This window comes from Indicator indicator, chromosome 25, assembly GCF_027791375.1.
Source record: "Indicator indicator isolate 239-I01 chromosome 25, UM_Iind_1.1, whole genome shotgun sequence".
Taxonomy (NCBI): Eukaryota; Metazoa; Chordata; class Aves; order Piciformes; family Indicatoridae; genus Indicator; species Indicator indicator.
In genome coordinates this window covers 11,774,920-11,793,274 of record NC_072034.1, presented here as the reverse complement: position 1 = coordinate 11,793,274, position 18,355 = coordinate 11,774,920, and positions in this window count along the sequence as shown.

The following is an 18,355-nucleotide window of genomic DNA, read 5'->3' as shown; positions in this document are numbered from 1 at the left end:
GTGTATCTTTGATGCTGCTTTGGGCAGCTCTGCTACTTTGATCCTCTTAGAAATGGGCTCATTACAACATCCACCTCACAGAGTAACACTTCAAAGAGCTTTTCGAAGGACAAAGGGAGGAATTTAGAAACAGAGCCAAGTGGCTCTCAAGTATCTTGACTAAATTAACTTTGCATTAAGTTACTGGCCCAGTTGCAATTTTGAGAGGAGGAAACAGGGAAGTAACTCTGCGTGCTTCTTTCATCCATTTTATATCAAATTAATAAACATCAAATCTTCTAGGGTCCTCTGCCATAACTTCTGCTCCACTAAGCAGACACTAAAGTCATCACTTCAGACTTACAGTGGCTTTGGAGCTGTTAAAAAGGCAGATTGACATTAATACTCAATTCATATCGTCAGAATGATAGAGCCAGCATTAATCAAGCAGTGAAAGCAAATAGCCAATTCTCAAAATCATTGTTTCCAGAAATAGCAGTAACCATGTACATTTTCAACACACTCAGATTCATCATAGCTGTAATGATTAGGATTATTGGTCATTTTCCAATCTAACTTCATTGCTTCTGACATGTTTGACTTAGGACTTCAGTTAAGAAGTCATTACCATTATAATGCAGTATTTGCACTCTCTGCTTTCAGCACAAAGCACAGTGCTAGGTGCTGTACAAACACAAGCTACTTAAGCAACCTTGTCCCTGAGGAACTACAGTGACAATTTGAGAGCTCAGCTCCATATCCTGAGCATCACAGCCGTGTTGCCTAACACCAGTGGGCAAAGTAGCCTGGTCCCTGTGCATGGCTATGAGCTTTAGCCCCAGCTCACACTGCTATAATCCCTGTCATCAGAAGGGTGTTTAGTTTGGTTTGTTTTTTCCCTTTTGAAATATCAGATGACCTTAATTTGAGTCATCTTGACACAAACCCTTTGCATGTGCTATAACTCAAATGCAGATGCTGTTCTTTACTCTGGAACAGCCTTTGGAAACATGTTTGTTGGTGGCTCTCAAAGACAGCACAAGGATAAGACAAGTTCACTTCAATGTTCTGGTGGTATTATTTATTTTTGTCTTTTGCACGCCGTCACAAGAAGATTTTCTGGACAAATCAGAGGATCATTTGTCTGAGATCCCAGTAACATAATCTAATCCTGGCAATACTTAATTAGGCTTGAACCATTCACAGTTTAGAAAATTCCTTTTCAGCTAGGAAGTGTTTTACAGCACCTACTACTGCAGTGTAAGCTGTGCCTTCTACTGTGAAAATACAGTAAGTGTGGAATACACAGGTCAACCCCACCAGGAAGCCTGCACCCCTTCACTGTCAGGATGGAGGGTGCAGATGGCTGCCTTTCACCAGGGCTGGACCACATTCATTATATCATCTAGTGCTCTACAAATCCCTTGCCCACATATACTTCTCCTCTATCTTCCTAGCAATCCTTAAAATGTAGTTATGTGTCTCCTTGAAGCTCTTGCAGAGTTATCAGTGGATTTAATCAATGAAATATGGTTTTACTGAGGAAAAAAAAGATATAAAGCCATATAAACTTTTGCTAATACGCAAAATTTCTTTGGAAATAAAAGTTTTTATACATTTGGTGTACCCATATGTATTTCTTTGTGAAGTGTAAATATAATGCTAATATAATTTCAAATTCTCCTTCATATGGGTTCAAGAGGACTCTCAGGATTTCCAGATTTCTAGTTTAGTAAGGGAAAACAGGGAATGAAAACATGACTTGGATTTATCCCTAATGTGACTAAATTTGAAGTGGAGCTTTTGAGAACCAACAATGAAGCAGTTCATTGGCTTATGCTTTACAGTTATTGATGACTCTACTTCCCAGCCACTCCAACCCATATCTGCCTACCCAGCTGAAAGGTGTGTTGAGTAATCAACTGCTTCAGGTTTTTGGATGATTTGTTCTCACATGCTGTTAAATGTGTTAAACTGGAGATGAAGCATCACTACTATTTCACTCTTAATATGTCTTATAGCTGCATCATTCTCTCCAGTGTCAATTCTCTCTGTCTGGTTTCCATCTTCCAAGATATTGAAATCTTTAAGATTCTAAAGATAATATTGACATGCTGTATGTTTCATTTGCAACCTGTGCTGCAGATTTGCACTTAACTGCATAAGCACTTCTTTCATCTCTTCTGCTAGTCCTTCTGTCCATTATTTGATGTTCTATTCTCACAGGATTTCTTGCAAATAATAACGTGAGCCAACCATTCATGCAGCTGCATCACATTACATCCTTCTTGGGGTAGCTAAACTAATCAGTGATTGCTCTACTGAGATGTTTGTTCTTGAAGTAAATTCTGGGATGTATGTGTTCAGTCTGCTCTTTAAAAGTTGTCTGTGAAACCCAAATACACTTTGCAAGTGTTCTCTTAGTTTTGTTAAATTCTGTCCAGCCCTGATTGCTCTGAGGAGCATAGCCTTTTGCGTGGCCAGCACAAAAGCTGGAGGTTCCACTTGTTTATTCATCATTACCTAAAAGTTCATCATTCTTTTAGAACAGCTTGGACCTTTCTTCTGAGCCTCCTGAACCAAGCAGAAGTTTCATTTCTTCCCAGTATGGCTGACATGTAGTGCTTATAGCTTTCCTTAGACTGGAATGATAGCTCACCTTGAAGTTCTTATCTGATTTACAGCTTTCCACCATCATCTCATTTCAAAACTAGGACAACATCCAATGGCAAAAACATCATAAGCTTAGAAAGAGACAGGGAGGAATTCTGTCCATTTCATAAGCAAGAAAGCTACAATACAGAGGGCTGCCATTGGAATTCCACTGACAGACTGCCCTGCCTACCTGAAGATTACTCTAGGGTGGACTTTTGAGAGTTGTCACTGTTTTGGGACCTCAGAGAGTTACATTCCATCCTGGACATGATGCCTCAACATGATATTTCAGTTTTCTTTGGTATTTTTCTCTTTAATCCAAACCACATTAAAATTAACCTTTCTGATCACTCATAGCCTTCTGCTCAGAACCCTTACACTTCAGTGGCACCTGTGGAGAATCTGCCTGGCATAGGTAGAACCTGTACTAGAAGTCAGGAGTGTAAGAGTGCAGGCACTTGCAAGGTAACCTAGTTTTGTTTGTACATAGATGCAGCTTAGGTCCTTGCATGTTGAGTAAATGAGAACACCTTGATTTGTCCATAGATGCTGTGGACATCTATCACTTCCATGGCTGGAAGACAAAACAGCCCTATAAAGGGATTGATCTTCCTCCTTCAAACAGCATAAATGTCTACCACAAGCTGTGTGGACTCTGGTCTCAAGTTTTCCCTTCAGGAAAATTGTCTTTAGGTAGAGTAGCAGTTCCCCATTCCTCACACACATGATCTCTGAAGGAATTTCCCAAAGCAAAAACCCAGGCTGTAACGCAATTTGCTAAACCTTTCTCACTTCTGTCACTGGCCAGAGAGGTTTTGATGCTGATAACAAGTCTCAACTACAATCTTTTCTCCACCAGTATGTCCCTGGCAGAGCCCTTTCATAGCTGCAGTTATTCCTCAGTGTTTCATTCACGTTTCTATTGGCATGGGCATGCTGTCATCATTGTGAGTTTTATATAGCAGGCTCCTAACACAGTCATCATTGTGACCTTCTTTTATGTAGATAGATAGGCTTTGAACTGTGCCTAAGCACAACTAGAAAACTTGAGATATTCTTCCATTCATGAATTGACCTTTGCCACTTCTTACTCTAAATCTATGATATTTCTTTTCATAAGAAACTTGGAAGTTTTTGAACAGAATACTCTCTGACATCTTGCCTTGAGGAAATAAAATTTTGTAACTAAACTCCTGGAAATAAAGCTCTTTTAGGGCAGTTGGAGGTTTACTGTCCTGTTGGGCTACATACTGTCTCGAGGGTGATTCTTTCAAAGTTAGCCCTTCTTCTAAATTTGTCACTGTTTTTAACACAGTTAACATTTAGGCAATGAAATATTTGGTTTGATTCACATCTTAGCTTTTCTCAGTTCTTCTCCCAAAAGCAGACCCTAATATCTATTTCAGTTTCCTTTTAATGTGTTTCAGACATAGCCTCATGGAGAAATTGACTGAATTTTACAGAGTGTTTAGCATAGCCAGAGAAATAAAACCCAAAATCTCCCTGATGTCTCCAGGCAAATAAGATTTTCCATGGAAATATTAAGACTATTAAGACTTGTATTTTACTATCTATTCCATTTTCCTACCTCTCAATCTGTTTCACTGTCAGCTGAAGATCCTGTTAGGACAAATCATTCTTTGTTTTAAAACCTGTGTACTAGAAAGCTCAGTTTAGGGCTTGGACAATTTTCTTCTATCCCAGTTTGAGAAATGTAGCAGCCTCTGTAAAAGATTGAAAAGCAGGCAGTAGTGGCTTATACTGGATTATTAACAACAAATCCTCTGATTTGCTGGAAGTCTTCATCACATAGAAGTTTTTGGAAAAATATGTTATCTGAGGCTGCTGTCCTTTGGAAAACTTTTCATCCCTTTCAGTCCCTCTCAGGAAGATTTATCAGACAAAGTTGCTTTAATTGTGAAACACCCTTACCAGAACTCCACAGAATCACACAGAATGGTAAAGGTTGGAAGGGACCTCCAGAGATCATCCAGTCCAGCCCCCTCTGCCAAAGCAGGATCACCTGGGGCAGGCTGCACAGGAACACATCCAGGTGAGTTTTGAAAGTCTCCAAAGAAGGAAACTCCACAACCTCTCTGGGCAGCCTGTTCCTGTGCTCCATCGCTCTCACTGTACAGGGGATCAAACCCCATCTCTTTCAAAGTGCCTGAGAGCTTTCCTACCAGCCATACATGGGAAATGAAAAGCAGGAGAAACAGCAACATCCAAAATCCAAATCTCTACCTTTCAAACCATCTTTGCCTACACAGAGAACAGAGTGGGTGCCTGCACTGACTGTTAGAAATACAGACTCGGAGTCTATCTAATTCACCACGCAGTGTGCTGGAATGTCATCCTTCTACAACATCTAAATATTAGTTCTATTTTTAAGACTATTTATCACTTCCATATAAGGAGAAATCAAATCCTGACACATTCCTCCAAATTGTGACACATCTCTGGAAGACTGTTTCCCAACTTTGCTTTTCAGTTCACTTTGCAGTTTCTCTTTCAACATCTAAGGTTTATTGACTTCTGCAGTTTTCAAAAGCTCAAAGGAATTCACAGTGATAGGAGCCTGCTCATGAACTTGGACTGCTTTCTCATGGGAATGTAGTTTATCTGTTTGTTTAGTTTCTGAGGAAATAAAAAAAGGCAACGCTTTTATTCTATTTTTTAATTTTTTTTTCTTATTCAGGGAAGCTAAGAAATCAGAGGCAACTATAAAAGACAAATAACGGAAAGGGCTGACAAAGTGGGACTAGAGGGAAAGGAATGTGCCAGGCTTCTTTCTGTTTTTAATGACAGTTAGTCCTCATTTTACCCCAAAACTACGACTCATGTTTTCAAGGGGAACTGCATTCCCTTGTTCCTTTATGGCAGAACTAAAACCCAATGATCCAAGTTCTTTCCCAAGAAAAACACTAAAAAAAGGTACTTTTATCTTTTTTTTTTTTTTCTTTGTGAAAATGTCATTCACAGTATATCAGAGGTTGGAAGGGACCTCAAGAGATCATCAGGTCCAACTCCCCTGCCAGAACATGATCACGTAGGGGAGTCTGCACAGGAATGCATCCAGGTGGGGTTGGAAAGTCTCCAGAGAAGGAGACTCCACAGCCCTCCTGGGGAACTTGTTCCAGTACTCTGTCACCCTCACTGTAAAGAAGTTTCTCCTCATGTTGAGGTGAAATCTTCTATGTTCAAGTTTGAACCCATTGTTCCTTGTCTTATCATTGTGAACCACTGAAAAGAGCCTGGCCCCCTCCCCTTGACACCCACCCCTCAGATATTGATAGACATTGATCAGATCCCCTCTCAGTCTTCTCCAGACTAAACAGCCCCAAGGATAAAGGCCATTCTAAAGGCCTGTAGATAAATAAATATTGCAAGCAACAAAATACTTCTGTTATTGTGTGCAGGCTAGTTTATAAATAGACTAGATGATTATTGTGGGTCCCTTCCAGCTGGATTCAAATACCACATATTATCTAGGTGCTTGTGTTTGCTGCAGGCTTCGGTAGCAGGAGCAGATAGAGTCGTTTCCAGTCCATCCCTTTTATAGGTTTCCATAACAGAAACTGAAATTCTCAGTCATGGTTCCTAATCTATGTATCATTTGAACATTTATGGTGAATGAACCTAGGCAGGTACAGAAAAGCAGAATTCCAAAATGATATCTGCACTGTGGGCTTTTCAAGGTTGTGCAGAGTGAGTGAATGCATTGGGCTTAGCTGGCTCTTTTCTGGATACAAGAGCACAGAGAAGCATCTTGTGGCTGATGTAAATCATGTGCATAAATACATAATCCTCTAGTAATTGAAAACTAATTTTTGTCTGTGAATTCGTGATTGTTTCATTTTTGTTCATGCAGCCTGGGACAGGCAGTAAATTGTTAACCCTCTGAGGTATGTGAAATGGGTGATCTTGTGTAATCTGGGGTTACTGTGCTATTTGCATGGTCATTAAAGAAGGGATGAGATAGTTGAGTTGGATAGGATGATACCCTCTGTGGCTGGTCCTGCTGCATCCTCTGAGACCTCAGGGTTCTTCTGACTGCCGTGGGGTCAACAGAGCAATCGCCGTGCCAGGCACTAAACAAAAAGTCCGACAGCTTCTTTCTGCGAGATGAAAAATGAGATGGCAGAGTTCAGTGATTAAAGTAGTGGTCAAAGAGATTAATGTGACCAAACTGAGACACTAAACAGACCAAACATAATTCACAAACCAGTATTACTCCGGATAACATGACAAAGTGCTCTGGCCCAGGGAGATCTATTTTTGATGTACTGGCATCTGAACAAGAAAACTGTAAGTAATAGTCACATAATTTGTTTCCCACTCCCACCCCTCTTAAATTATTGGACAGGGCTCATGAGAGAGCATAGAGGCTGATGAAAACTGACCCATTTCAGATTGCATGTGACTGGCAAGATGAATTTTAGGCAAATTGTGGGGAAAAAAAAGCTTCGTGTTTCTGCTGATGAATGCTCCACAATTGATCTCTCAAAGCCAGCAGACGGGAAACAGAGCAAAGCTTTTATAATACAGTGAAACAGAGAGGGATATTTCCAAACTAAATAAATAGAAAGGTGAAAAGCAGAGCAAAGAACACCTTTCTAAATCTGGGTAACAAAGGGCTACAAACTCAGCTGTCATAATGAAGCTTTCTTTTTCCATCTTTTCGCAGACACTGTTATCAGCCATACAGCAAACATCACCTCACTAAATGCAAAGCAAGTTCATGCCTGATCTATTCATTGACTGCAAGTAGAGGAAGCACAAGATTTTTTTTAAATCCATGTAATGAATGGGTGAGGTAAATATTTGACACTGGGTGTTAAGGTATTGATATATTCCTTTTTCTAACATTATGTGGAAACTAAACTAATCTCATCAGTGTTCAAAGTGTGATTTAGACTCTGCTCTGAGCAATGTGCACACAGCTGCCTTCTAGCAGCTTCAGTTTCAAAACTGTATAATTATTATTGCTGGAGGATGGGCACAAGATAAGATGCTCTGCCTCCACAGTTTCTGAACTGACACTATTGCTAAGGGAACAGTTATGTCTTTTTCTACCAGCATAAATCTGATCCAAAGTAATTATATTGGAGTTTAGATCAGTTTAGCTAAATTGATTCGTAATTTAAATCAAGGCAAGGTGTTAGAAGTGGCCCTGGGTTACAGTGTTCTCTCATGGCTGTGGAGCAGCAGGCTAGGTGTGGAGGGCCACTGTACTTAGAACTGACCACTGTGAATTAAACTCAGGTGAAAACTAGCTAGAAAGGCTGTCCATAATTTGCTAAACTTCATTTGCACAAGAAGAATATTTTTTTTGCTGAAGTGGTACCATGTTACTACTATACTGTTGCCAGCCAATAAATTGTGCGTTGCCTTTTTTTTTTTTCTCCTCCTAAAAAGCAAGTTTTTGAGGGCAATTTCTGCTTGGAATTACTTGTCCTTTAGACAAAACAGTGTCTTCTTTCCCTCCTTAGGAGGCACAGCTGCAAACTCTGTTCACTAACAGAAGTCTTTTTCAGGCAAGATGACAGATAGGTAGATGGTATGAGCTGGCAATTTGCAGGTATCAGCTGGCAATATCTCAAGTGGTTTCTAACAGTCAGTTGTGAAATCATTTTTAGGCAAGCAACTTTTCTGTATGTCTATATGATTTTTTTTTTTCTGTCAGACTCACTGTTCTGCCCACATTGTGTAGCTGCCTTTGCAAGACTCCATTTCTCACTAGTTTTCATTTCCATTTCTGTTTCTCTGTGGTCCCTGCCCTGCCCTAACCATGGCTGTTTGGCTGCCAGGCAGCTCACAGGCAGACTGAACTTGTGCTTTTTTAAAGTGCAGTCAGACAGCACTTACATGGGCCTGCAGAACTCTGTGTAGGATTTAACCTTCATGATGTCAAAGGGGCCTTTGAATATTCATTTCTTTTCAGAATAATGGTTCTGAAAGTTCCCAGCACTGGCTATGTGGCAACATTTTGCTCCCTCTAGCCTCACCTATAAGGATGAGGGTCAGGATCGAGTGGATGAGTTGATTGTATCACAAAGTAATGTCTACTGGCCTGTTTTTACCCTCAGAAGGAACTAGAACCCTCTATTCACATTTTATATTCATTTATGCCTATTTGCTAAGTAATTCTTTTCTTCTTCATCTTTCTATACCCTGGCACCTTAATCTTGCTGACATCTTACAATAGTTAATGAGAAACAGTTCCTTGTCTTTTCATTGCTCATTTTTGCTCTCTTAACACTGAGACCTCAGATGTTAGTTTACTTTGCAAGACTTGAAAATGTTGTGTTATACTTCTCTTTTGAAGAATACATATATATTAACAGGCTCAAACCAGGAGCAGTAATGACAGCCTTATAAGCATGATTACTAGCTGAGACACGAGTACAGACACTTTCTTGAATATATCATCCAGGTATTATCTTCAGCTCCAGGTCTGAAAGCAATTTCCATATTTTATAGACAAAAACATGACACGTAGTTCTTGGAGAAGCACAAGTGATACAATATCTTGGGAAGCACAACACTTCCTCCAAATAACACTGTTTCAGGGATATCTATAAACTCTCTGTCACAAGGGTATTTCACTAATTCCAGTTCCTTTAAAGTTCATTCTCTACTTAAGGCATTCAGATACTTTTAACAGGGAAGATCTTTGGCTCTCAAGAGACAAGGTGTTCTGAGAAAACAAACAACCTCTGCTAAGCCCTAGTGCTCAAGACCTAAGTAATTGACAGTGAAAGGAAAACACAACCAACAAGAGGTTGAGTTCTTTCTTAATATATTTTCCAAAATCTGGATAAGAAAATCCAGGTGGCTGGATAAAATATGAACTTCTGTCCATGTGAAAGGAAGAATGATCAAGTGAACAGGCTGCACTCACAGCACTCTTAGCACAGAGAGCTCTGCGTATCTCTTAACTTGGTTTCTCTCCGTGTGCTGAAATCACAACAGGAGTATTAGGAGAATTGAGCCAGCCACTGCTGAGCTGAAAAGATATTACATGTACAGCAGGTACACCTTGTCTTTTCATGCCAGGTTAACTGCTTTATGACTGAAATAAAGAATGGTTTATTAAAAGAAATCCTAACTCTACACAGGTCAAGGGAATAACTCCTTTCATTTGAGCGGGGTACATGTTGGTTTATATTAATGTGCCATATGTGAGAAAGATCTGCTTCTTCCTGATAAGAATCATGCCCAGTGATATCTGTTCTTCTAGGATAATATTCAGGTTGTGAACCCAACAGCCTCTGCATGCATACCACTTTTTAAGTCTTTTTGAAACTGACTGCAGCGCGCTGAGTCTACACCTCTGTAGTACCAGCAGCTACATCTGCCCCGACTCAGGGTCTGCATCTGTGAGACACCTCCTTGTTCATCTTCTGATCTCACAGCCTGCCAAAAGTAAGGAAGAGTAGTCAAAATTTAGGTGATTGTTTCTCAGGTTTGGATGGGAAGTGTAATATTGTAATTCATACTTTTTCAGAAATCGATGGAAAGAACTTTCTTGTTGATTACTGTTATAGAAACATTATCTGGTATGTTTATCTCACTCTCTCTTCTCTCTCTCAGTATTATAGAATGGACAAACTTTCTTTTTTTTTTGGCAGCACTGTTCTCACTTATTCTATCCACAAGACATTTAGGCTGTCTGGAAATACGCATCTTCTACACTGTGATTCAAATCTTTATCACTTAGAAGAATTATTTCTCAGCTGAAAATCTGGTAGATCCCTCTAAATTTATCATGTTAGCTCTGCTAATCTAATAACCGTTCTGTACACTGCTCCATTTATCTGGAAATCAGGAAGAAGGGGTAGGGGCAGAGACATGAACTTCCCAGCATGGGTCTGGGAATAGAGATGTTAAATGAGTTAAGATGGAAAACTACAATGTTTAGAATAAGATACTAAACAGCAATGGGTACAAAACTTGTTTTGCTGCTCTGTGGTGATTTTCTGCTTGCAACTGTCCTAGTTCTAAGGATTTCTCTTACTGTTCCTGAGAAACCAAACCCTTTAAAAAAAGGCCTTTGGTAACATGAATTTCTACCTGATTTGTTGTTCCAAACACAGCTTCTGAATATCCTGAGCTAGCATACCTTTTTTTCTTCCTCAACAGTGGTCCTTTTAATGATAAAGTATTCCTACTCTAATTATTTTTTTTCCTTGGGTTATGTTTGTGTTTGTTTTTCTCCAGCTTCTTTGGCTTATAAGTCATAAAGTGTCCTGAAACAACAGGAACCACTTGAGGCATAGTGGAAGCTCTGCTAGCCCAGTGATGGCTGGAAGTACTGCAAACATGGAATTTCATTGGAGAAATCCAGAGCTAATCTCAAATCTGATCAGTGTAAAACTCATCTACTTTTCTGTTGGCTCCTATGGATTCAGATAACTTCCATGGCTCCATAATAATGTAAATAAAAGTCTGTTGATGAAGCACTGGCTCCATTGCTAGCATGGCTGGATTCCCATTGAATGCTTCATCTACTATGAATTTATCCCAAACCTGGCCTAGGCCACAATGATTTGTGAGCTTCAAAATCAAGATGAAATTGTACTCTAGATTAGCACTAATTCAAAGCCTCCTTAAAATTCTTTTTTGCTTTTTACCCACAGGCTAACTCAATTCTTCTTCCCTCTGGCCAGAATGCATGCCAGTGAAGGAAAAATTTATTACCTGAAACCATGCTGCCTTCAGCAATTTCAAACAGCTCTAAATTATGTGTAAGTATCTCATTTCTTATTGATATTTCTCCTTTAACATCACCAAGTGCATAGGTCTGCACTGCTCATTTAGGATTTCTTTCCATAAATACCAGCTCTAAATTACTAACCCCCTTTTGAGAACCAATCATTTTTCAGACTGTCAAGAATCAAGCAAGTATTAAAAAGTTGTGTTCTTTTCTCCTCAATCCTGGCTTGTAATTTACTTGAATTTGTTAAGCCTTGCAAACTTTAGATACTTTTAATGGTCTGCCTGTTTTAACGTTATCATAAACCCTTTTAACATTTCACCTTTGCATTCTTCAGGATGTGACCTCTAGCTTTCTCTGGAAGTACTAAGACAAGAATTAATTATGCCTCTCCAACAATATCAAATTTGTCTGTCACCAGCATCCTACTTTTGTTCCATAATGATCCTATTAATGTCTTGCTTGATAGCTTGCTTATCTACATGCAGATTTTCAGGGTGCAGATTTGAGGACCTGGGAACTACCCCAAATATGCATTGAAATCTAACCTGCTGAAGTGGTTATACACCCATGGTGCACATGCAAGCTTCTGCACACTTCTGCTGCTCTTGCATGAATTTACATATGCATCATGCCTCTATTGCATCGTGCACACCATCCTTTGGATATTCATTGTTAAGCACAAAAGAGTGATGCTGATCAGTCATCCCTGCTATGCCCCTTGAATAATGGCTTGAATTTTTTTTTCGTCTATGTTTTTCCCATTAGCAGGGAACTTTCACCTTCAGATTTTCCTCTTCAAGTGTAAGAAAAGAATTGTGCAAATACTGAAGTAAATCTGGACACAATTCAGTGTTTCAATCTCTCCCTCATCCCTTGGGGCAGAATCAAGATTTGGTGAAGTTTACTATTTAAAAATTGAGACATTGCAAGTGTCCTCTTTAGTGTAGCAGTTAATGAAATATGACCTTCAAAAATTCACTTTTACTGAGTTCAGCTTACAATTTCCTTTAATCAGTATATCCTGATTAAAAAAAAAAATAAAAAAATCCTAAAGTATAAATTTTTCAAGGTTTTCTTGATCTCTCATTCATTCTTTGCATACCAATCTTCCAGAAAGAAAATAGCTGCCCAGCTGACTATACAAATTAAAATAAGAAAAAAAAAAAAATCCCTGCATAAAAAAGCATTCTTAAAGAACATACACTCCATAAAAGAGAATATCCTTGCAACTTCTCCGTTATGCCATTTATCCCATTTTTCTGTCTCCAAAATTATTCTTTAATCTGACTTTTCCATTTTCCTGAAATAAAAGCCTCAAAAGTTGCTGTAACATGGGAAAACTATCAGCTCTGATAACACATCTGCTTGGGGGATACAGGAGTCTTTCTTTCTCTTCAGAGGAATACAATCTAGTTTTTTATTAACAACGCAAGTTATCTTCAGAAAGGTCCTAGGAAGAACAGAACTTTCTGCTCTGTTTTGAAGCCACTTTGTTAAAAAGAAGTAAATTCCAGGATTATTTCTGTGATCCAAACAATCAAAATCTCACTTTCTGTGTTTCACCACGATGTCATGTTCAGATGGATTTGCCTCCACACATCTTATATAAATTTTATGTTTCTTACCCATGTATTATTCCTATGGCCTGATCCAATTCATTTGTACTTTGTGTTGTAATACTTAAAGTTTTCTTGCAACAATGCTTTAAGAATCTTAGAGGTTTCCAGTTTCTCCTATTTGAGCACATACAGTTCTGAGTGTATCCTTTTTGGATGCAGCCATTTCTCTTTTTCAGATCCTCCTTTGCACTACCTATCCTGACTCTGTTCTTATATCTAAAGAATATGCCCCAGACAGCAGTCCACTGGGAAGATTGGAGTTAGTCCATCACAGTAAACCAATACCATTTGCTTTCTGTCCTCCACTCAGCAAATGATTCAGAAATTAATCTGATTCTGTTATAGCATGAAAACTTATCAAAAGCATCTGCATGATTTAGGAGTCTAATTTGTATTCTCATAAGTGATGCAGCTGTCAGGACTGGATTTTTTTTTAAAGGTATTGTCTAATTATTTAGCTGGACTGGTATTTCAGTTGTGCCTAGGTACCTAACCCACTGATCTCGGTGTACTTTTAAATTTTCCTGCAGAGATCATTCAGATTATTGGACATTTTAGCACCTTTCAAAAAATCTTGCCTTTGATAGCTGAAATTTCAGAATTTGTTAAGGCATTTCTGAAATATCTACCAATTTTCTTTGGTTTAGTGAGAAATCTTTGCTCAATAAAATTACTTCATTTACTTATGCCAAGTAACTTAATTAATTTTGACTTCTTTTAACAAACATTTTAAAAATAAATAATCACTGATTCTATAAAACCTTATGTCAGGTTTTTCCTAAAGAATTTCTTCTTAAATGCACCTTCCTGTGATCCAAGCCTCTGTTCTGGATAATGAGTACAGTATTGGAAGGTTTTAGAAGACTAAGTCTAACACATATATTGTTATATGAATCATGTCAAGAATACACTCTGAATGAATATCATCTGGAGATGATATTCACCAAAGCAATAAATGATATCAGGCATAGCAGTGAAATTCAAAAAATAAAAAAGGATAAAACCATACATTAAAATAAAGCTATGACAAGCCCCACAAACCAGACGAAGGAGTGAGGGCCACAGTTTTGTTCTCTTTTCCCTGTGGCAGAGGTTAATTGTTTTCCAGCTTTGGCAGAAAAAAGCACTACTGAGTAAGTGTGCATGCCTAGAGAAATGAGGTTAGTGATAGCCAAATGAATATTAGGTACTGATAAATCAATACGAAAACGAATTACAGAAGCTCTTCCAGGCATGTAATCCATCTTATTTTAAAGTTGCCTTCAAGTTTATGCACTGCTGTTTATTAGGTCTTTCACCTGAAGAGAGGAGCCTGGCCATGTTTCTCCTACTCCTTTCCATGACTCATTACCCACTTATTGCCTCATGTCTACACAGTGCTGATTTACACAGATGCTCCTCTCCTGGCACTGGAATGGAGAGACTACATTAGATTAAATCAGCCCTTACGACCTAGGAACTGGATTTGTTTTGGTTTTCTTCACAAATTCCTGTTTATGCCATTTTAGAGAATCCTGATTTACTTCCATTTGGTAAGGAAGTAAAGGCAAAATCTTCCAAATGTTCTGTGATATGGGGCAAAACAGAAGCAGTTGTTCTTTCTGTGGCCAAAATTTGCTGGCTGACCTTGGTCTTCAGACAGGTTTTCATTAAAATTTCTATTGAGAGAAACAGGTTCCAGTAAATCTCTTCATTTAGGTGAAACAGCATATTTTGTGGAAGCTATCATTAGCTGAAAACATCCTAGCCAGCTCTAGCAGGAACACAGAAATTATACCATGTTGTTAGGCTGTTTTGCAGTCTGCTGACTTCAGTATGCTTTTATGTTGTTTAAGCATCTGCACAAGAAGTGTGCTGCTGCTTCAAGCTCAAATCATCAGGAAAGCAAAGGAAGAAGCTGCAGCTTCTCATCAGGTCTTTTCTTCCCCTGTCCTGCCAGGTGGCTGGCTCTGTTCTGCTGCTTCCAGGGATTTCTCTTTTCCTTGTAGCGCTGGCTGCTAATTGATCACCCCCTGCAGCATTCCTCCCAGCTTCCGTTCCACTCTGTTCAGTGATCTCAAATGCTGATTCTAGGACACCCTTTTTAATGGTCACCTGAAGCGTCTAGACAGCTATGATCCAGGCAGCAGTGCCTGATTCTTCTGCTCCCCTCACCCTGGAATGTTTGGGGGTTTTTCCACAATGTACGTTCTGGAGATGCTCCACAGCTTGGTGAAGGCTCCCCTCATTCCTGTAACTTTCTCTTGTTTTGAGCTCAGTCCCTGATAAAGTTCCTGCTCTGGCAGGGGGGTTGGACCTGATGATCTCTTGAGGTCCCTTCCAACTTCTGATATACTGTGATATTGTGATAAACTCCAGGATTTCACCCACCATTTCTTTCCAGCTGGGAAGGAATTTCTCCCTCTGTTCATCTGCTCATATCCTGTTCCCAAAAGGCACAACTGGAGCTTGAAAGGGATAATCCAATCCACATGTCCAACAGAGGAAGGTAAACTAAGAGCCAGAGCTCCTCAATATGTTTTTGAAAATTGCAGCACTTAGGAGTTTGAGTACCCTGGGTATAGCCACAATTTATCCCAGGAGCCTGCAGAAATCTGTGATTAGATGACCCAGTGGGACCAAGGTATCATTTCTTTCTGAAGCTGTGGAAACAAAATGTAGCACTTTCAACTACAGTGCCTAATTGTGAACATTCAAAACATTAGATATTTTGACAGCTGGGGGAGAAAACATGTCCTGGAAATGTCCAGGATTGTTATTCTTGAAGTGATGCAATGAGTAGAAAATCTACTTACTTTAATACACAAAAAAGAAGAAACTTTGCATTTCCTGATGCGATCGAAATAACGTCTTCCCTTGAAAAGGAAAAAGGGGAACTGAAAGAAATCCTGTCTAGAAGGTTATTATGTAATGAAAAATGCTCTGATAGACTGATCTGAATAACACTTGAGCCAGACAAGACCCCTCCTGACTTTAAGGGCCTTTGGATGAGGCTCTTTACCATATTGAAAAGATAGCTTGACATTTGCGTGCAATAAATTACTTGGTCTTGATTTTATGATGTTCCAATTTTAACCAACTTCCCTTTCACACACACACAAAAGTGCTTGCCCTGGCTGCTATCACAGAGATTAGTTCTTATAAGGTCTTGCTTCCTCCTCCCTATTCCAACACAAAAGTCAAATCAACAGGAGCACAGGCTTGTTTTTATGTAGAAATGATCAGGAGAAAAAGGAGTTACTCATTCAAGATACCTAGAAATAAATCTACTACAACTGACTAAGTAGTGTAAGTATAACACAGCCCCACAAGAGAGAGGATGTTTAAACTTAGAGCATCTGATGCTCTGTCTTTGACTTACTTAACTGTGCTGCTTTGCTGAGTGGAAAATCTAGTTACTTGGATGTACAAAGAAAATGAAGACTTACATTTCATGACAGAATCTAAATAACATCTTATCTGTCCAAGTGAAAATCATGTCCATTACACTAGAATGGTTATGTACATCATCCTTCTAGTTTACATTGTTAGAGTGCTTTTACATCAAAGATGTCATTTTATCTTCCATCAGACATCCTGGGGGTTTCTCGAGCAGCCTCTCTCCTCCCATTCTGCCCTCACTGCTCATTGTTTTACTACCAGGTGCTACAAAATTGTAGCTATATTTTCTAAGCTGTTTTTCACAGGTTGGAGTAAGATATATTTATAACGCGAGTAAATTCTTCATTTAAAAATATATAAAAGGTATTTCTTTATTCAGAAAACTGCCCAAACTCAGCCCAGCAAGTGTATTATTAGAAGCAAGATTTCACCATAAAAGCTTTAAATGGCATCCTAAAGCTTTTTAAATACAGTGTGTTGTCTTTGTGGCTCTGTAAATCACTAGCCTGTTAGAGGTCAAAAGATTATCATTTAGAGAAAGGTTTTGTTCTTTATGAGGGAAACTGGGAAACAAAAGTTATATATATAAGCTGTCTGCCCTGAGACTTAGTCAAGTGGCAAAATACCTCTTTGGTGTCAAATGCAGAGATGCTAATACCAAGGCAGGATCTATTGCTTTCATGTAGTGCTTATGGATGGTAACATTTTGTTTATTGTGACAAAGTGAGGCTGGTGGATCATATATATTCTCAATGCTCCTAATCTTTTCCCAGAAGGATCAAGATTCATAGCAGACTACCTGTTGTGGCGAGGTACATGTAAGAAAGAATAATTTCTCAGTCAATAAACACCCACAATACTCATTCAAAATTTCCTTGGTTTATATGTTTCACCTTGGGATAAGTACAACATTCCAATAATGTGAATGAAATAGCTGTCTAGTTCTTGCTCATATTCTCAATCTTTATTTGATCATAACATGGGTTTATAGTGAAATTACCTGCAGAAATGTCTGTATGGATACATGTATTTCAAAGAACTTAGTTGTGAAACATGACTCTCAAGTGTAAGTTATATAGTCTTATCTGTGTGCTTCTGTGTTAACCTCTAACAAAATTGTAAGAAATTAAGCATGGCAGCTTGGATCTTCAACTGTCCAACAGCTTTACCAGTCAGGAACTCTACAATTAGGATTTAAGAATATGGAAACATAAGTGGCTATAATTTATAACACAGAAAGCCAGATAATTTTAAAACTCCCTTTCAAAATCCAAATATGGGATGCATGTAAATGCCTGAGTCCTGTGACCATGAAGGCACATTAGGAGGAGAAACCCTTTCCTTGACAAAACATGCAGGCACTAAATTATAAGTCTTTTTTGTTTTGTTTTGTTTCATTCATTGGCAGCTTAATGCTGAAAGAAAGTTTTCATTATCTGAGTTGATGGCTAACAGTCAAAGTTGTTCTCTTGTCTCTGTATCTTTCAGTGCCTGGGAAACTGATTTCTAACAATACATGGATGCACTGAATTAGAAAAGACAGTTTTAGAGCAGTGACATGTTTTTTTTCCTACAGCACACACTCCACTGAGATACACCAAACAGGCTGTAGGAGAGTTGTGTGTGCTTGGGAAAGTTCTCCTGCCCACTTTCCTTTTTTGCCCTTCCCTTTTCCACTTGTCCTTCAGACTCCTCTCACTGTGACTGGGGAATTGCTCTGTAGACAGAAGGCAAAAGGGAAGGGGTGAAGGTCTTCCTCTGTGGTTAAAAAGGGCACAGCAGCTGCTGAACTGCAGTCCTGGCTCCTGAATTGAACTGTGCCCATCAGCTCAGTGGTGCAGACAGCTTTCACTGCTTTGCAGCTTGGCAATCAAAGATCTTACTCAAATTTCACCCTAAATCATCTCTAACAGTCTGCAAAGGCTTGGAACTCACACCCAAACTTTGCTCTACTTCTGAAATGTTCAGGAAAGACTGAATGATTTTCCAGTGCTACTTA